This window comes from Equus caballus, unplaced genomic scaffold (assembly GCF_041296265.1).
Source record: "Equus caballus isolate H_3958 breed thoroughbred unplaced genomic scaffold, TB-T2T haplotype2-0000451, whole genome shotgun sequence".
NCBI lineage: Eukaryota > Metazoa > Chordata > Mammalia > Perissodactyla > Equidae > Equus > Equus caballus.
This window is the reverse complement of record NW_027221893.1, coordinates 1,307,232-1,326,201: the sequence shown is the minus strand read 5'-3', so window position 1 is coordinate 1,326,201 and position 18,970 is coordinate 1,307,232. Positions and strand designations below refer to the sequence as shown.

The window sequence follows — 18,970 nt, the reverse complement described above, 5'->3', positions numbered from 1 at the left end:
AGACCCGGCCATTTGTGACAACCTGGATGGCCCCTGAGGGTATCATGTGAAGTGAAATAAATCAGAGGGAGAAAGTCAAACACCGTGTGATCTCACTCATGAGCAGACGATAAAAACAATCACAAACACACACAGAGCCACGGAGATTGGATTGGTGGTTACCATAGGGGGAGGGGGGAGGGGAGAGAGCAAAAGGGGTGATGAGGATCACATGCGAGGTGACGGACTATAATTAGTTTTTGGGTGGTGAACACGATGTAATCTACACAGAATTCGAAATATATTACAACGTACATCTGAAAGCTATATGACGTTAGAATCCACTGTTACTACAATAAAATAAAATAAAATAAAATAAAATAAAATAAAATAAAATAAAATAAAGAAGTGTAGGAGCCTCAAGAGGCTGACAGGCTTTTGAAAAGGTATTCTAGGGGTTTTTACGGCTTAGCTCAGGGCGGCAGACACCAGCCTGAGACACAGCCGTGACACAGTCACTAACTTCAACTAAATTCTATTCCGACTAGAGGAAAATCAAAACTACTATAATAAGAATAATTTATTGAAGGCCTCCCTTTGTGCCAGATCCTGTGCTCACTGCTTTGCACCAACTGTCTCATTTAATCCTCACATCCAAAAGCTGGGTTACCGCTACTCTCCCCATTTTAAAGGTGAGGAGACAGAAGCAGAATGATGGCAATCTGCCTGTAATTCCCATAAGGATTCTCTATTCACACTGGTTTCACTCCCAGGAGAATCTCTGAGAAGAGACTGAGATTCTGTTGGTCAGAGGCGGGGTCCAGAAGGATGTGGGTGCAGAGCCTGGCCTGCCACCTCTCGGTTCCTCGAACAAGGTATTCACCAGGGCTGCCGATATTACCCCAACTCCATCTCCTTCCCTCCTTGTCCCTCTGTCCCTTTGGCCACTGCTATGGACTGAATAATCCTTGCGTCCTCCCCAGATTCATATAGTGAAGTTAACCCTCAATGTGATGGTATTTGGAGGTGGGGGGGGCCTCTCGTTGGTGATGAGGTCCTGAGGGTAGGGCCCTCATGAATGGGATTAGTGCCCTTACAAGGGACACGAGAGAGATGATCTCTCTCTCTCTGCCATGTGCAGACACAGCAAGAAAGAACCATCTGCAAACCAGGCAGAGAGTTCTCACCAGACAACAAATTCGCTGGGACGTGGATCTTGGACTTCTCAGCCTCCAGAACGATGAGAAATAAATTTCTATTGTTTAAGCCCCCAGTCTATGGCATTCTGTCATAGCAGCCTGAACTGACTAAGACAGCCGCTATCTCTGCTCTGGTTTTCATGCTGCCCTGGTCTACTGCCCACTCATCAAGCTCCTGTCATCGCCTCTGACCACCTCGGTCTCTGTCCACCCCCTACAAATTTATCAAAGTGACCTTTGTAAAACACAACTCTGATCTTGTCACTGCCCATGACTGACACTCTCAATCACTCCCAACGCCCCCATATGCCATGCCCAGACCTACCTTGTCTAGTGATCAAGCTTAATATCCGGCTGTATCCCATTTATCCTCCCCCCCACCCCATCTTTTTTTTTAACTCACATCACCCTATTCTCTGAAGCCCTGGTGCCCTTCTTTGTATACTGTTCCCACTGCCCAGAACACACACACACACCCCGCCTCACCCATCCATCCTCCACCCTCAGCCCCAGTGTCAGGCACTTCCTAGAAGGATCCTCACTAGCATATATTCTTGATATAGCCCTGATCCCACTTCATTACCATTAGTGATTTTCTGATCTGTCCACACAACAGACTGAGTCCAGAAGATTTGTTTGCTCCTCTCTACATCCCTATTGCCCAGTACCTGGTATGCAGTAGGTGCTCAATATATGCTTGCTGAATAAATGCATGACTATAAAACATGATGAATTCCATACTGAAGGTAAATACGGATGGTATGGGAGGAATACTCCTACCAACTTTCCTCCTGTAAATAAAAAAGAGGGCTACAAACTACAGAAAACCCAAAGGTCCCCAGGAACATCCCCCCTCCTGGTAAGTTCCCATTCTGCTTTCCAAGCTGCTTTTTGCTCCCCTTATCTGCCCCCAACATCAATGATCGATGGACTAGTGACTTCTTTGTCTAAGCTGGGAACAACTTCATTTGCACACCATACTTTTTTAGTTCAGCCTAGGTTAGGCCTAAAATAAGAAATTGCTCCTGTTAAACCAGGAGTCACTCCTCCCCGCCCCATTAACAGAATAGAGCATTTGAAAATCTGATGAAGTCCTAAGGACTCTAAGGAAAGCAACTAGAATGACAAAGGGGCTGTGACCTGGGGAGAGAAAGGAATCCACCGAGGTTATTCAGGGTAGACAAATAAATACTTGAGGGAGATGTTGCTACTCTCTTCCAAAGGGCTGTATGGAACAGTATTTAGGCTCACCTGACAGGCTTCAGAAAGTAGAAGAAGGACCACATAGTGGAAATGGCCCTAGTTTAAAACCAGGAAGAAATGCCTTTCCATTCTAGCCATTCTCTAGTGGCTGCTCTGGTGAGTGACGGAGAGGAGAGGCAAGGAGGAAGGAAGCCCCTGGATATCACTGAATGTGCTCAAGCAGAGATGGATGTCCTCACTTTGGGAATGTCACTGAGGAGCACAGAGGACTTCTATCCCTTTTGCCTGTCCAACATCCATCACCTCATTTGTTAAGTGTACCCACAGTTCTCAATTAAGGAATCACTCTTTCCTTCTCAGTGGATGGGGTGGGGCTAGCCCCATTCCGACATCTAGAAGTGGATATGGGACCTCAACTGGGCCATTCAAAATATCCCATCACTATGGCCACAGTGGCTGGTCCATGAATTTGCATGTGACTCAAGGCTGACCAATGAGATCTCTCCCTGGGACTTTGTCTGGAGGGGTTGTTAATCCGGAAGGATGTCAGCCTTGAACCAAGAATTGATTCCTCCTTTGCCAACACATTCCCCACAAAACTGAAAGAGTGATCTTTTAAATAGGCAAATAAGATCATATTGATCCCTCACTTAAAAGTCACCCATGGCTTCTCATTACACTTAAAATAAGATCTAAACTCCTTACCATGGCCAGAATCCCTGTACCATCTGCCTCTCCCACTTGTTCTCACATGACTTTCCTCTTTGGTCCCTAAGGCCCAGCCGTATTGTTCTCCTTCTAGTTATTCAAAGACAGCAAGACGATCTTTGCCTCAAAGTCTTTGCAGGGCTGTTCCCTCTGCTGGAATACTCTTCCCTCCACAGCAGGCTCCCTTTCACTACAGGCGTCCCTTTTCCCACGTCACCAGCTCAGAGAGATTTGCTGTGACTATTCCCTCTACTGTCACTCTGTATTCCCGTACCCAGTTTTATTGTCTCCATTACACTAGTAGCTGTATGTATGTAAATGTATCATATGATACATACATTTTCATCTGTCTGCTTGTTTATTCTATCTTCCTCCTCGGGAAATAATTTCCAGGAGATCAAGGACTTGCTGTCTTATTCACTAAAACATGCCTAGTGCATAATAAACCCATAATAGCTATTTGATGAATGAATTAATGAATGAATGGATTTATCCTGAGAATAGGGCCAAAAATTTAAAAGTAAATAAGAAAGGAAAGTGGTTCTGAAAGACAGGATTCCTGACAACATCATTGGAGCATATAGACCCAAGTGAGACTGTCTCCTCCCGGACTTTTCGGTTAAGCAGCAAATAAATTCCCTTTTTAGCTTAAGCTGGTTGGAACTGGGTTTCTGTCATCTGCCACGAAAAAACTCTGACTTATACCAAGGGGCTTCATAAAGCCTGTGGTGGAGCCCACCCATGTGATTGCTCTCCTCCTCTGTTTCAACTGGAATATTCCCCAAACAGATCTGGACAATCCTTTGTCATGATGGCTTAGGCCTCCTTCCTCTGTCACTCACTGATGATGTAACACGGCTTAGTTCCAGGCCTGTCACTCAGCAAGTAAGATGAGGCACGATGAGACATGGAGGGGCTTATGTGGAGAAAGGCGAAAGGAAGTGTGGTGGGGTCAGACGGTTAATAGATGTGACAGAATCAGGCCTGGTGTTTTTCCTGTGCCTGGAGCCCACCTCGCCCCTGCAGGGGCCACTGGCCCCCAGCTCCTGTCTGCCTTTAAAACAGAGGCCCCACCTCTGGGATCAGTTCGGATCCAAAAGAGAAGCAATTAATCAGTTCTTGTCTCACATTCTACATCAGCATCAGTCCTTGTTTTCTAATAGGCTGACCTATATCTTGCTCCTTCGTTTGGGCCTCTGAATTGTTCCTGGCTAGTTCCCGAAGCCTGAGTCTCTGCCTCAGAAACCTTCTTAGTGATGATAATGATAGGAAACACCTGCCTTTAGTTTATCATGTGCCAGGCTCTGTTCTGAGTACTTTCCATGTTCTTAGTTCATTTAATCTTTACAACGATCCAAAAAGATAGGTCCTGTTAGTAGTCCCATTTCATAGATGAGGAAGCTGAGGCACGAAGGGTTTAAACGACCTGCCCAACATCACACGGCTAGTAAGTGGTGGAGTCAGGACATGAGGCCAGGCAGTCTGGCTCCAGTCTGTGCTATTAACATTCACACAATAACAACTTAGACTATAAACACCTGTGGTAGATTCGATTTCGCAAAGATGGATGCAGCAAAATCTCCATCCCACAGGCTTTTCTTACAATGTCACTCCGCCCTCCCTCTCACTGAGGAGCGAAGTATGTGTTCCCTCCTCTTGAACCTAGAGTATGTGACACTATGTGACTTTGAGGCTTAATAGTAAAAATGCTATGTACCTCTGCCTTGCTCTGATGGGACACTCAGTCTCAAGACCTAGTGCCATGCTAGTTTGGAAGCCCAAACTAGCCCAGATGGAGAGATCACATATAGGAAGTGTTCTGCCTGACACCCCAGCCGAGGTCCCAGCTGTAACCAGCATCACCACTAGCTAAGTGAGTGCAGATGCCTCCAGATGTTTCCTGCTTCAAGTCACTGAGTCACTCCCAGGCTTTACGTCTTTCCAAACAAGGCCCCAGACATCAGGGAGTAGAGACAAGCCCTCCCAAATTCCTTACCCAGAGAATGCATGAGCCTAATAAAATGGTCAGTTGATGCCACTAGGTTAGGCAGTGGTTTGTTACACAGAAATAGTAACTGGAACATCATCCCCTGTCTACAACCTTGTCTATATCCAGTCTATAGAGCTCTGTCTCTGAATGGTATCTGGTTCAGTCCCTAACACCCAGTGACAGGTTCATCATATTCTGCTAGCCTGATATGTCGCCCGTCATCCCTTGTTGGACGTGCTGAACGCCAACAGCCACCTTCAATTACCACTTCTTGTCTGTAGCCAGATCCTCGTGACACCAAGTGTCACCAGCTAGACCGAACTTGCTCTCGCTTCTGAAGCTGTTTCTGACCCCTCAAGTTTGTCCACAGATCTCAGTTTCCTGCCTCATTCTGCCCTAGCCAGCCCCATCCGTTTTCAGGTGACAGTCATGGTTCAGAAATGGAGCTGATCCAGCTTCTTCATTGGAGAGATGTAAAAATTGAAGCCCAGCAACATAAAACAAAATAGTAGCAACTGACATCTCTTGAAGCCCTAATGTATAATACTGAATTCAACCCTCACAAGTTATCCTGTGTAATTAATAACATCATCGATTCCATTATACAGATGGAAAACCTGAGGCTCAGAGACAGTAAGTCATTTTTGGTCATGCAGTTGTGTTAAGCTGCCTCGGTGTCCCCTGAGAGGTCAGATCTCGGAAGGTTGAAGACAAGATACATGATGGATTCCAAGACGCAAAAACCATTGGGTTTTTCTCCTGCAGAAAATCTACCTGATATCTTAACAGGATAACAGCCTCTACCTTGAAAATACACCTTCTATGATCAACACAACTAGGAAGTAAAGATGGTCCTTCCTCATGAGTTGGTATCGTGGGTGTGGCTAAGAAGATCTGTATTGGCCACATCCCTCCAGTTTTTATTTCTCTTTGTGTCACACTCCAGAATGTGATGCTCTAAATTTGGGTCCTTATCCTAGGAGATGGCACCAAATCCGTCTTTGATGAGTGTACAATGCCTTCTCATGGATGGAAATATACAGGGGTGGCTAAAAGAACAATCTTTGGAGTTCAAACAAAGGTATAAATACAGGCCCTGAGAATTCCTAATTACATGAGTTGTACGACCTGGGGCAAGCTGTGTAACTTTGTTGCCTCCAGGCTCTCATCAGCATAGCAGGCAGAACAGGACCCACTTCATGGAACTGTTGTGAAGACTGAGTGAGACAATGGAGAGAGCCCAGCACAGAACAAGGGTATGCCCCCAATCACCATTATTATTGTTATTATACACAGAAATGGAACGAATCCTTACCGAACAGAAGTAAGCAAGAGCTCACTATATTCTAGAAAAATCACCAAATTATCTCAAACTACAGTATAAACAGTCCATAAAATCCCACAAACAGGCAGGAAGGCCAACTCCCAGATTCCCAAGTAAGTGTTCATTCACACGATTCCAGCCCCTTATTGCGCTCAAGTTGCTAAGAAACACCTTGACACTAATCATTCTTGGCAATCTCAAGATACTAACTCCTACAGTTAAATCTTCCCTAGAAAGACTCAGCTTCTGACCTAGAGGCGGGAGGTGGGAGCCCTGACCTTCTTAGTCTCCAGTTAAAAGAAAAAACAGGCAAATGATGATATCACAGTCCTATACTCCTGGCAAAGAGGAGAGTCCATAAAAGCCAGCGAGAAAAGATTCCATTGTAACTTGACTAACGCATCTCCAGAAGGGTTGCTATCAGCTGCAAAGCACTCCCCATTAAAGAAATCAATTTAGCGTTTGACTTCTCCTCCTGTGGCGCATACTGAAGCGGGATCTGACAAGGATGGAAAACAGATTTGTGTTAAATACTGCCAATAAAGTCTGTAGCTCAAGGTTACAGCAGTCAATGGAAATCCAGTGCCTTGGAAACCCTGGGACCCTCATCCGTCAGCTGGAGTCAGCAGCTTTGAAAGGAAGCTGTAGGTCTGGCTCAGGAAGGGGGCTGGTTATCAAGATTGGGTATTTGGGGTCATGGTAACCTCAGATGCTGGTTTTGTACTAGGTCCTTAAAATAGGCCTGAGCTCCCAGGTCTGTGAGCATCTTGTTGGTTTTTCTTGGTTGTAGTGGATATCTCTTGCTCTTGCTTGCCTAGCATCCACGCACTCTTCATTTTCTATCAATGGTACTCATGTTATCCCAGGAAACAGCTCCTTTTCTACTTCTCAGTCTGTGAGATTTGGGTTGAATTAAGCACCCCTCTGGCTCTAAGGGTAGGTAGGTATGTGAACTCACCCTGCCCAATCAGTGCTGGGCAGCCACTCTAGCCCCAGCAAGAGTTTCAGGGGTGTCTACGTGACCCAAGGAAGGCCAATCATAGCCAACGAGACTCAGTCTTGAAATTCATTGTAATTGTTTGTTAAAAGAAGTCATCTTTCTAGGGGCCAGCCTGGTGGCGTAGTGGTTAAGTTTGCATGCTCTGTTTTGGTGGCCTGGGGTTCAAAGTTTCAGATCCCAGGCTTGGACCTATACATCACTCATCAAGCCATGTTGTGGAGGCGTCCCACATACAAAATGGAGGAAGATTCACAGAGATGTTAGCACAGGGTGAATCCTCCTCACCAAAAAAAAAAAAAAAAGAGAAGAAGAAGTCATCTTTCTACTAGGGTGGATGGAAAAACAGGACGCAAGCCTAAAGCTCCTGAAAACCATCTTATCATAATAAGGAGAAAATGGAATCAGTCCAGAGAAAGATAGACATAAGAGATGGAAAGAGAGAGAATCCAAAGTCTGATTAGATCATTTGAGCTCTTAGAATCAAGCTGTACCTGAAGACCATCCCCTGGACTTTTCAGTTCTAAGATCCAATAAGTTTCATTTTACTTGGTTTTTAAGTCAGAGTTGCATTCTTATCACTGCAACTAAGAAGGATCTGATGACTCCAACGTAGCTGTATCAGCAGATGAGGCCGGCCTGCTTGGAAAGTGCCAGGTCTCTGTGGAGCCTCACTTAAGGCAACACTCAGCAATGAGTCACATCTTCCCATCAGATTCATCTTTCCAATGCATGAACAACATATGGGCAGATTATGGGAGATTTCACGTGAGTCCTGGGAAAGCAGGTACAACACGCCAAACCAGACAAGCAGGTGCCGGTGACTCTCCACATAGCCGCTCCGACCGCTTCCACGTGCTGTTCTGACTTCAACACTCAGAGCCTCGTCTTCCTGGAAACGCTGCCCCCATTTCAGAATCCGACTCTGCCTGTACCCAGGACACGTCAGCAGCACCTGGGAATTAACATCTCCCTGGGGACGGCCTCTCACCACTGACCTGCCCTTTGGCACGATGATTCTGAGGCAGTTTTTTACCCCATTTCCCAGAGTTTCAGTTTACCCCACGGGATTAAGTTTGAGGCAGCCACTGTGATAGCCGGCTTACTACTGGCCCACTAATCAGCTGCCTTCCTTCCCTGTATGGCCCCCTCACTCCCTGGTGTGTCCCTGTACCTCCTAAATAAACTACATATGCTCAATCAGTGTCTCCGTGTCTGCTTCTGCCTTGAGAGCAGAAATTTCTTCAAGTTTCCCATCAGACACTCCGTTATTCCCCTAATGGAAATTCCTCCCCTAACAGCCTTTATCTCTTAGGCTGCCCAGCCTTTTACAAATCCCCTTTCATGATCCTTAGAAATACATCTCTGCCCTCAGCCTGCATATCCCAGAAAGGTAAACAAAATCCTAGAAGCCCTCACATCCCTCCCACCCACCCCCAAATCTTATCAATATATTCATGCAGCAAAAGTAGATTTCTTCCAGAAGGGAATGCTGTTGCCACCCAAATACAATTTACCTATAAATACCAGTGCAAAGGACGGCAGCAAGTACCTGGCTGGCGTCAAAACTGCAGTCCACAGTCAGGAGCATGGCCTGCTGGCTCCCCAGGGTCTGCACCCGCACCCCGCCTCCCTCTTTCCCACCTCTTCTTTCACCCCTCTCTGCCTTCCCTTTGGCATTTTATGTGGATCCAGCCACACTGAATTAACTGCTTGCAGTTCCCCTAAAATAGGCCGTGCTGTCTCCTTCTGCCTTTTTAAATGCTGTTCCATATGCCTGAAATATCTTGTCTTCTCACAGGCTGCGAAGGACTCGCTTCCTTCTCACCCCACTCAAACTCCTGGTTCCAGGACTTTCTCACTCGAAAGAGAGAGAACTTGGCGTGGATTGTGTCAGAAGACTGAGCTTCCTTCAGAGCAAATGATGGAGACAGGCCTGGTGATCACTTGGCCAGAAATTACAGATGGGATTCCAGATTTGGAGAGTGAAGTGGTTCTTGAAGCTGCCGACAAAACACGGCCACCGTTTTAGGCGTTCTGCCAGATGTCTTCAGGTAAACAGCAGTGATGAGATCAACAGACACAGGAGGAAAGATACTCTTTTCAACTTTCCTTCATTCTTTCTGATAAAAAAGAGAAAGTCTAATTTTGGTTATTCAGATGTCTCTAACACCTAACATTTGCTAATCTCTCATTTTTAAAAGGCAGAGAATTAATAATATTGTCTTGTTCTCATTGCATTATGTTTCTAATTCCCTTCCACCTAAGGTCACTGATACTTCTCCTTCTTTTCCATTTATATTAATGATGTAAAGTTTTCATTTAAATGCAGAGTCAAAATAAACAAAGGACAGTAAGTATAGTAACATACACACATCCCTGTGTGACAGGTGTGATACGTGTATATACATTATAATATTATATATATAATTACATATATTAACCACAGGTGGTCCTTGGATATGACAAAATTTTGTAAAAGTGATACTCAAATGAGTCAAGTTCAGGGGAAAAAGCTAGAAGGGGCTGCAGTGGCTACCTTTCAGATGCCTTCTTTCCTGGTACCCATGACATCTTTGGTGGGCACAGCCCAAAAGCTGGTGAACCCCTAAATTCTCTGAAGAAGCAGAACTTCAGAAACTCACTCCAGCTGGTCTTCCCATCTGCATAAAGGGCTTTAGAAGCGGGTTATAATCTGAACTTTCCCTGCTCTCCTCCTCTTAGGGTGTCTAAGCTGAACTTGCACATTCCCGGATTATTTCGGAGTTGAAAAACCACCGTTGTAGTTACATTTGGCTCCTCTGAAGTACAAGGCAGAGGATGCTCCCATCTTGCTGCATACCAGCTGCGACGGAGGACAAAGGCTCCTCTGTCTTTGATAAACAAATGAAGCTCAACATTAAAGGTGCTTTCTGATCCTCGCTTAAAGAGGCAGCCCCAAAGCAAACCAGCCAGACCTTCCTAAGCAGCTTTTGATGTCAAGGTTGAAAAGCAATGAGCGGTTAAGCTTGTCATTTTTATTCTGAAATGTGGCTTAGAGATATGCAAGATGGGGCTTTTCTCTTTCTAACCTTTCTGAGTGCTCCTTCTCACTCAATCAAACTCACTCAAATAGATTTACGGAGCAAGCTTGTAGAAGCCAGGCACTGTGCTAAACACTGAGGATAAACAAGAGGCCGAAACCACCAAGTGCCTCACCTCAAAGCTTATGCTCCAGAGATTCTAGAAAGGGAAGACAGATAGTAAATACAGAGGAACATCAATAAATGACAAGACCATTCCAGAGGAAGCGATGCTATTTAAAAAAATAAAACAGGATTCATCAAAATGTGGCTGAGGTCCTGGGTGTGCACACGGTGGGTGGTTGGCTGGGGTGGTCGATGATGATGTCTATAATATTGTGATCCGAAACTTGAATAACGAAAGGATTCAACCTCACAGGATCTGAGGGAAGGGTGTTCCTGGTAAAGGAAGATGAATGTACAATAGGCCAGTGATGAGACTCCTTCGATTTATCTCTTCTTCATTTACCCTCTTCATACTGACCCTTCTTACATTCCCTCCGATGTGGATCAAGGCTGCCCCAGGGAGAGAAGCCCAAGGCATCCTGCCCTACATACTGATCTATATCATCCTCCGGGAAGCATAGGACGTCCTGACTTAATCCAATCTGATTCTTACCCAAAGTTATAGGACCACCCAATAACCAGACCCCACCTACACTGACATCATTTTAACAACGTTTTTCATGATCTTTCCTTTGTCTTGTAAAGAAATAACTCAAATACCTATGCCTTATAAATTTAGCTCTAACCCTCAACACGTTGCAGCTCTTTACTGCCCATGGGTCCTGTCCCCACGCCTGCAGCTCTTCGCTGCCCACGGGTCCCGTCCCCATGCCAGCAGCTCCTCACTGCCCACGGGTCCCGTCCCCCACTACTCCATGCTATTCTGTGAATAAAAGAGCACTACTGCTAGCTCTTGAGAGTCCAATAAATCTTTCTTTTGACTCCTTGACTCACCAAGCTCGCATCACCTCCACCTCTTTTCACACAGCTTAGAGATGTGGCTCTGGATTGGGTTTCTCTTCTAATTCCATCACTAATTAACCATGTCCCTAATCCCTAGGAGTCTCAGTTTTCCCATCTGGAAAATGGTAACAAGAACAATAACACCTATTTCACAGGATTGCTGTGAAAATACGATGTTCTATCTAAAACGCTCAGCTTACTTCTTGGGGTAAATAATCAACAATGGTTACTCATCACTCTAATTTTACTGCTCTCCTTGGACAAACTCCAGAAGACACTTAGGTTCATATAGGCTGAAGGAGGACTGACCTGAATTTGAATTCTGAGTCTCTTCTTGTGTGAAGAAACTTGGGATGGGTTATTGTGAAAGAGAAGCTGACGTAATTTCTTTTTCTTGTTCCAGGTATTTCCTCCTACCCCTTCAATAGCTAGAGCATTCTACACCCACTGACTCCGGTGTAGCGTTTTTTCTAGCAGGTATCCAAAGAGAGAGAGAGTCAGTGCTTGGTCTTTGAGGTTCAAAACAGGCCTTTGAAACTCAAGGCAAGGACTACAGTCTTGAGCAAAAAAGGTTTTTGAGTTTCAAGAGCCCGTATCCTTTGAGTTTCAAAAGACCAAAATCCTGCACTGAACAATAGGCATAGAAGAATACGCTCATTGATCTGTGAGCATGAGGTTTTCTCCCGCCACAAAAAAATCTCACAGGCTCAGGAAAAGCAGCAAAAGAGAAACATGAGGGTTAGACTCCTGTCAGGGCACCCAGTGAGACCAGGTCCCATGGAATACAAGAGTTAAGGATAAAATTACAGACAGGAGGGTATACAGGAGCCTCTTCTCACTTCCCAAGGGAGGACCAGGAAAGTGAACAGGATTCGAGAGGTCTCCAGCACCCTGCCGAGGGTCACCCCAGTAGAGTGGGAATGACAGCCTGGCGTTGCCGATGAAGGAAAGAGGCTGGGGTCCCTGGACCTGGAGGAGCTTTGTGGATGGAGGCTGAAGCTGATGCCTGCTTTCCACCATTCAGGTGAGCACTGTGCACCATCATGTTAATTGCTCTTCTCCTGGGCATCTGGGAAGGACAGCAGCCAGCATCCTTGACAAAGAGAAACCTGTCTGTGCCCTAAGACTTTGCTTAGCACCATCTGAATTACCCCACGTAGACACATCCCCTTTATGATGGCTCAGAGTAGTCATAAGCCCTCAAGATGGAATGATGGCTCTAAAAATCTAGATGAATCAGCCTTGGCATTGACACTTCAGTGGGAATGAGAGGAACCAGCTTGAGTTCTCCCTAGAGCTAGAAGGACACTAAAATACGCCTTCATTACACTTGCAATCAAAAGAGATTTGCTGGAAAGACAACCTACCATCAATAAACTAATGGTCTAGAGAAAAGGCAGCTGAAAACTGCCTGACATGAAGCTGGCATAGCCCTCTGCTTTCCCCTCTCCATTCACCTTCTCACCTAGAACTGAAATGACATTTCAGGAACATAAACTTCTGCGACATAGAGTTAGACAGGGGCACTACGTGCCAGTGTTGCCCAGGCTCATTCCTTTCACTTTCCAAACTCCACATCCAGAAATCTTTCACAGGTGTTCCAACAGCTTACTTGACAAAGGAAGGATGGAGGATACTTCTCAAGGTGTATTCATTTCAGGAACTGTGCATTAGTCCTGGGCTGCCCTCTGAACTCTGTGGCAAATGGAACACAAGCTAATGGTCACTAGCTTCACTGAGTATATGATGACTCTGCTTACATTTAGATCAACGAGAGACAGGGATGGAAGGTAACTGCCTCAGTTTCCTCAAGGGAGCTCAGTCTTTGCGATTCTGAAAGCAAAACCATCTGAAGATACCAAAGCAAAATGTTAGGCAAAGCAAAAGGCTACCTGGCTGACTCCGCTCAGAAGGAAGAACTTTCTATCAAGACTGCCCCTACAAAGAGCTGTGAGAGCCCACCCTATGAATCTGAAGGCTTTCTAAAATTTTTGACAAAGTCAAGTGCATAGTCGATGTGACTTGTACTTGATATGAACAAGTCCTGTGGGTCACTGAGTTTGCTCAGGTCTGAGTTCTGTTTGCCCTCCAAGGTTCTACTGTTCCAGGGAGTGTGTGCTGCTCCAGTCTGGATGTAGACACCAAAGTCCCACCCCCTGGGCCAGCCCCACCTTCTAGGAGAGTTTGGCAGAATATAGGAAGCTCAATGATTGCATTTTTAGGAATGTATCCTAAAGAAATAATCATGCACATATGTGGAGGTTTAACTCAAGGATGTTCATCCAAGAATTAACTATAATAATGAAAACTGTAAATAACTTAAAAACACAACAACTGGGTAATGATTAAATTACAGGAGATCCATGGGATATTACGTTGTCCTTAAATGTTCTGTTTTGAGGAATATTTAATAACGTGGGAAAATGCTTAGGGTATACACATTTTTAAATTATGTTACACGTCGGTACGTACAAGATTTGCAAATATTCACATGTATAAAGAGGTTCACCAAAATAAAACTGTGATTCTCTTTGAACGGTGTGATTACGGATGAATTTAAATGTTCTTTATACCTTCTGTGAGCTTCCTATCTGTGACGGTTTAGGACAACTTGAAGTTAGAGGGCACAGTCCCCAAGACTGCCTCACTTCTGACACCAACCGCAAGTTTGATGGGTTCCCAAAAATACCCTAAAGTTTGATAATTCACTAAAAAAACCTCACAAAACTCACTGAAAATTGTTATGCTCATAATTATAGCTTACACAGAGAAAGGATACAGAAAAGATGACCCAAAGGAAGAGATGTATGGAGTAGAGTCCAGGAAAAGTGCTAAAAGGGGAGGTCCCGTTGTCTTCTCCCCATGGAGTTAAGGACACGTTACCCTCCTGGCATCCATGTGTGACAATATGCACAGAACAGTGCCACCCAAGGATGCTCCTTGAGCCTCCATGATCAGAGTTCTCAGGGGACTTCACTATGTCAACATGAGGGATTGCCCTTGTGGCTGATCTCAGTCTCAGTCTCCACCCTTCCACCCGTGTCCCAAAGCCCCCACCCCAAATCACATTGTTGGCCTTTCTGGCATGGCTCACCCTTACCCCAACGTGTGGCCATCCCCCACCCTAAATCGTATTGTTTCACCACCCAGTGTGACCCCAGGTCCCAAGCAAAACAAAAACCATGTCCTATCAAGCAGAACACTGGATCACCTCCCAGTAAGCCAAAGACAAAGACCAGATGTCTTGGGCAGGATTGACTTCTTTACTACAAACTACGATAAACAATAAAAGTTACCGTGAACAATAATATTAAGAAGTATTCCTGCATTAGATAACTGGTGTCTTTGAAATCTGATCCTGGACACCCAGGGAAGCCAAAGGGCTGCTTTTGCCCCATCCTTACCACCTGGCCACCACCTAAATGGGCTTCTGCCTTTTCTTGGGTTATACCCTAAGTCCTCAATGGGGATCTGATCTTGTTAGCTTTTTGTTATTGTAATTTCTATTCTTATTATATTGCTGTTTTTATAATTCCAATTGTAATGATTGCAATCATTGCTATCATGTATTGATTACTGACCGTGTTCCAGGTATTGACTTAAATTTTTAACATGTACAATCAAGTATAATTTTCACTTAAAATGAATTTTTCAGTATGTGCTATTTTAGCCCCATTTTGAAGATGAGAAAACTGGGGAACTAGGAGGTAAAATTTTTTATCCCAAATCTCCCTATTTAGCAGAGACAGAGCTTAGATTCAATCTCAAATCTGTCTCCTTCCAAACGCCCTTGACTTCCCTTCTGCTCTAACGGCTCCTCCCCTGGGGGTCATCATTCTCTGATTCAGCTCCCCTACTCTGGTCAGTCCCTCATCAACCTAGGAGCATCTAGGAAGCCAGAGGGCCACCCATCTGAGGCCAACAATGAAGAAGCCTCCATCACCATATCAAGCCCTTAGAAAGGCATCCCATGCTGATCGCAGACCCAGGAGCCTTCTGTCCGGATGCCAGACCCCAAGACGCAGCTCCCTGTCCACGTCTCTCAAACAATCCCTCCACCTGGACCCAGTTCGCCCCTCAAGATTGCATTCCCTTTGGAGCGTCTGTCCATTCGTCCAGGTGTTCTTTATGGCCAGACATCTAAAAATATTTAAAAAAAGATAATTTGTCTCAAGACAACTTCATGTTAATTTTACATGTCGAATAAACACTGAACAAATCTCGAGTACATTTCAGAAACGCTCTATGTCCTTAGGGACTTCTTCCTCTGTTTACTTTCTTATTTTTTTACTTTCTTATTTTTTTACTTTGAATCTCTAAAGAGTCAAGTTTTGGTCAATTTTCTTCCTTCAAAACTTATTTTAATTTGTACTAAGACAAAAGGATGTGAAACACTCAATATGGAGTTGAATGTCTTGGTCATTAACTGAAATGGTTTAGATAAATTTGTAGGAATGATGTGGTTCAGCTAGGGCAAACCACAAGTCTGGATGGATGTTGGAGGTACAGATGACAAAGGTATCGATCGCCTCTGGAGAAGTGAGCTGTCAATGGAAGCTTCTGGGAGGGCTGAGATGAGGGCCACTGTCTGAGCCTTGGTTCTGGAGGATTTTAGAAGATAGGACCAGTGGGGGAAGGCAGCCCGGAGAGAAGGTATAGGGTCTGCTAAAACCAGAGTCAGAAATGATCCTGTACAATGCTTCCCAATGCTGAAGGCACCAAGCCCTATGGGGTGAGGGTAGGGGAGGAAAGTGGGAGTTCGTAAATCAGGGGTACATGGTTAGCCTTTTGGTGTCATCATAACCAAGCATTTACATATTGGTATGTATATTATTTTATAATAAATTATTTCATTTTTATTTCTCCTTTAGATTACAATTAGATAATATTGATTTTTTATCAGGCATGTGGAACGGTTATATTGTCTATGAATTTCACCTCAGGAGGTCCTCCAAAATATTGGTAATAGACAGGGAACACTGGGCCGAATGGATGTTGAAACCACTAGCCTAGTCAATTCCGGGAAGTTCCATGAGGCAGGAACTGCGTGGAGGGTTGGAAAAATGAGCAGTAAGGGGACAAGTTGAGTGAGATAGGAAGGAATCAGATTACGTGAAAATCTTTGGGCACAGAGGCAATTTTACCCCGAAGCTAACGAAGGTGAAGCTTTAGTTAGCCCCTCACTTGCTTGGGGCCAATCCAAGACCTTGGGAGGAGCCCTACAGCATGTTCACGTGGTCATGTTTATTTACTTGAAATATATTTTTATTTCCATTTTCCTTGAAAAGGGTCCCCAAAATTGTATAGAGAGGGCTTCACAGACTCTAGACATCCTTAGTTGGGTGGGATTCACACTTCGACAATGGGGAACACCAGTGAGTTTAAGCAGAGAAGTGACACAACCCCTTGTGCAGAAAAATCACTGGGAACTCCTTCGTCGGGGAGAAAGATGTTCTTGTTTCTCATTTCCCATTCCATACCAGGGAAATAGGCGACGCGGTTCAGACTCGCTTTCTGCAAAAGCTACATATAGACCCAGACATGGCACTGTGTGGTCATCGTGGTCCATCTACCAACATGCTCATTCCCACAAGTCCTGCAAATCTAGCTGCTGTAGGTACAGTTCATTCCCAGAAACATAAACTATTCCTGGGATGGGGGTATCAGGGCCAGCCCTTGCACTAACCCTAGCATGAGGACACACCTCTACATCTCTCGTACCTTCCTGAATTTGTGGCTCCACTACCTGGGTAAGGCACAACTCTACCAGCACTCATCACAAACGCTTTCATTCACTCTATAACCATTCACTGAACTCCTACTACACACCAGATCTTGTAGCAGATGCCAGGAAGATGGAATGATAGAGTGGTTAGTGTACAGCTATTGGGAGTCTTTGCAGACCACATACCAGCTATGTGAACTTGTGCAAGCCATTTGATGTCTCTGAGTTCAAACTTATCTCTACTATAAAATGGACACAGTAACAGCAGTGAGCATCTTCTATTTCAAGTTTCCCCTGTACTATATAATTATTTTTATGGAGGTATAATTTTCTTACAATAAAATACACAGTTCTTAAGTGTTTGGTTTAATGAGTTTTGACAAGTGCAAACTTCCAAGCAACCCCCACTGAACGCAAGATATACAACACCTCTATCACCCCAGATAGTCCCTTTACGCCCCTTTCAGATCAATTCCCTGCCCCTTAGAAACAACCATTTTTTTACTTCTATCATCATGAGTACATATTATCATACAAAAATATCCTTTTGTGTCTGGCTTCATTTGCTCAACAAAATGTTTTTGAACTACAGCCATATTGTTGTATATATCAGTTGCTTGTCCTACTGTTGTTGAATAATATCCCACTCTGTCAATATATACCACAATTTATCTATCCATTCACCCAATGATGGACATTTCAGTTGTTTCCAGGTTTTGGCTATTGTGATATAGCTGCTGTGAGCATTGCTATTTAAGTCTTTTCGTGGACACACAGCTACATGTCTCTTGGGTAAATAACTAGGAGTGGAATTTCTGGGTCAGTAGGTAAACGGATGTTTAACTTTATAAGAAATTAACAAGCAGTTCTCCAAAATGGTTGTACCATTTGATATTCCCCACAGCAAGCAATGTAATGTACCAGCAGCTGCTCCATATCCTAATACTTGATTTGACAATTTTGTTTTTTGTTTTGTTTTGCTTGTTTTTGCCATTCTAGTGGTTGCAGAAGAGTATCTCATTGTGGTTTTCATTTGTATTCCTGGATGACTAATGATATTGAACATTTTTTTCCCCATTTATTGGCTATTTGTACATCTTCTTTCACACACTGTCTGTTCAAGCCTTTTGCCCGTTTTAATGCTCTTGTGTATCTATACTTTGTAGGCATATATTTGTAGGCATTCTTTATACATTCTGGACATGAGTCCTTTGCCAGATAGATATACCATGAATATTGTTCATCCAGTCTGTGGTTGAACCATATGTGTGACTATACCTACTCCCAGGAGTGTTCAGTGATATGAACCAACAAAGTCTTCTGTTTTAAAGGATCAACTGAATTCAGTGTCCAGACTCTGTCCTTTGCAAGTGGGAGTCCTGATTAACACGTTAAGAAATAATTACCTCCCAGGGTAGATGTGAGGACTACATGAGACTGAATGTGATAATACATGGGAAGTCTTTAACCCAGGATTCAGCACATAATAAACTGTTTCTGTTGTTTTTACCAACATTAAAAAAAGCAGCCCTTTCTATCACCAAGAAAATAGTATTTGTATAGGAAGGCAGAGACAAAAAGAATCCAGTGCTATGAGACTGTATAGGAAGAGCTCTTAACTGATCACGGGAAGGCATGTCAAATAAACTTTCCAACAAAAGACTAGAAGATTATTCGGCAATAGTAAGACTTGGAAAGGAAGATGGCAGAGGGGACACAGTTTTCAAACAGAAAGACGGCCTTGTGAAAGGTCAATGGGATGCAAATGCCTGTAGCATTTAGGCAAGGCTGCAATGCGTGGGGCAGGCTGGGGC

General features: G+C 44.3%; 1 long non-coding RNA gene and 1 pseudogene across 2 annotated transcripts; one reads left to right on the top strand and one right to left on the bottom strand.

Annotated features, from left to right (window-relative positions):
* LOC138922105 (heparan sulfate glucosamine 3-O-sulfotransferase 4-like) overlaps nt 1-18,970 on the bottom strand; it is a 144,871-nt pseudogene that overhangs the window by 36,354 nt on the left and 89,547 nt on the right.
* Nucleotides 669-13,967, top strand: LOC138922118 (uncharacterized). 2 transcript variants are annotated; one of them, XR_011435200.1, is made up of 4 exons: nt 695-854; nt 9,202-9,454; nt 11,835-12,455; nt 13,198-13,967. It is a non-coding gene; the product is annotated as an uncharacterized lncRNA (long non-coding RNA). The 2 variants fall into 2 exon arrangements; XR_011435199.1 differs by having other exon boundaries at nt 669-854; nt 11,835-13,967.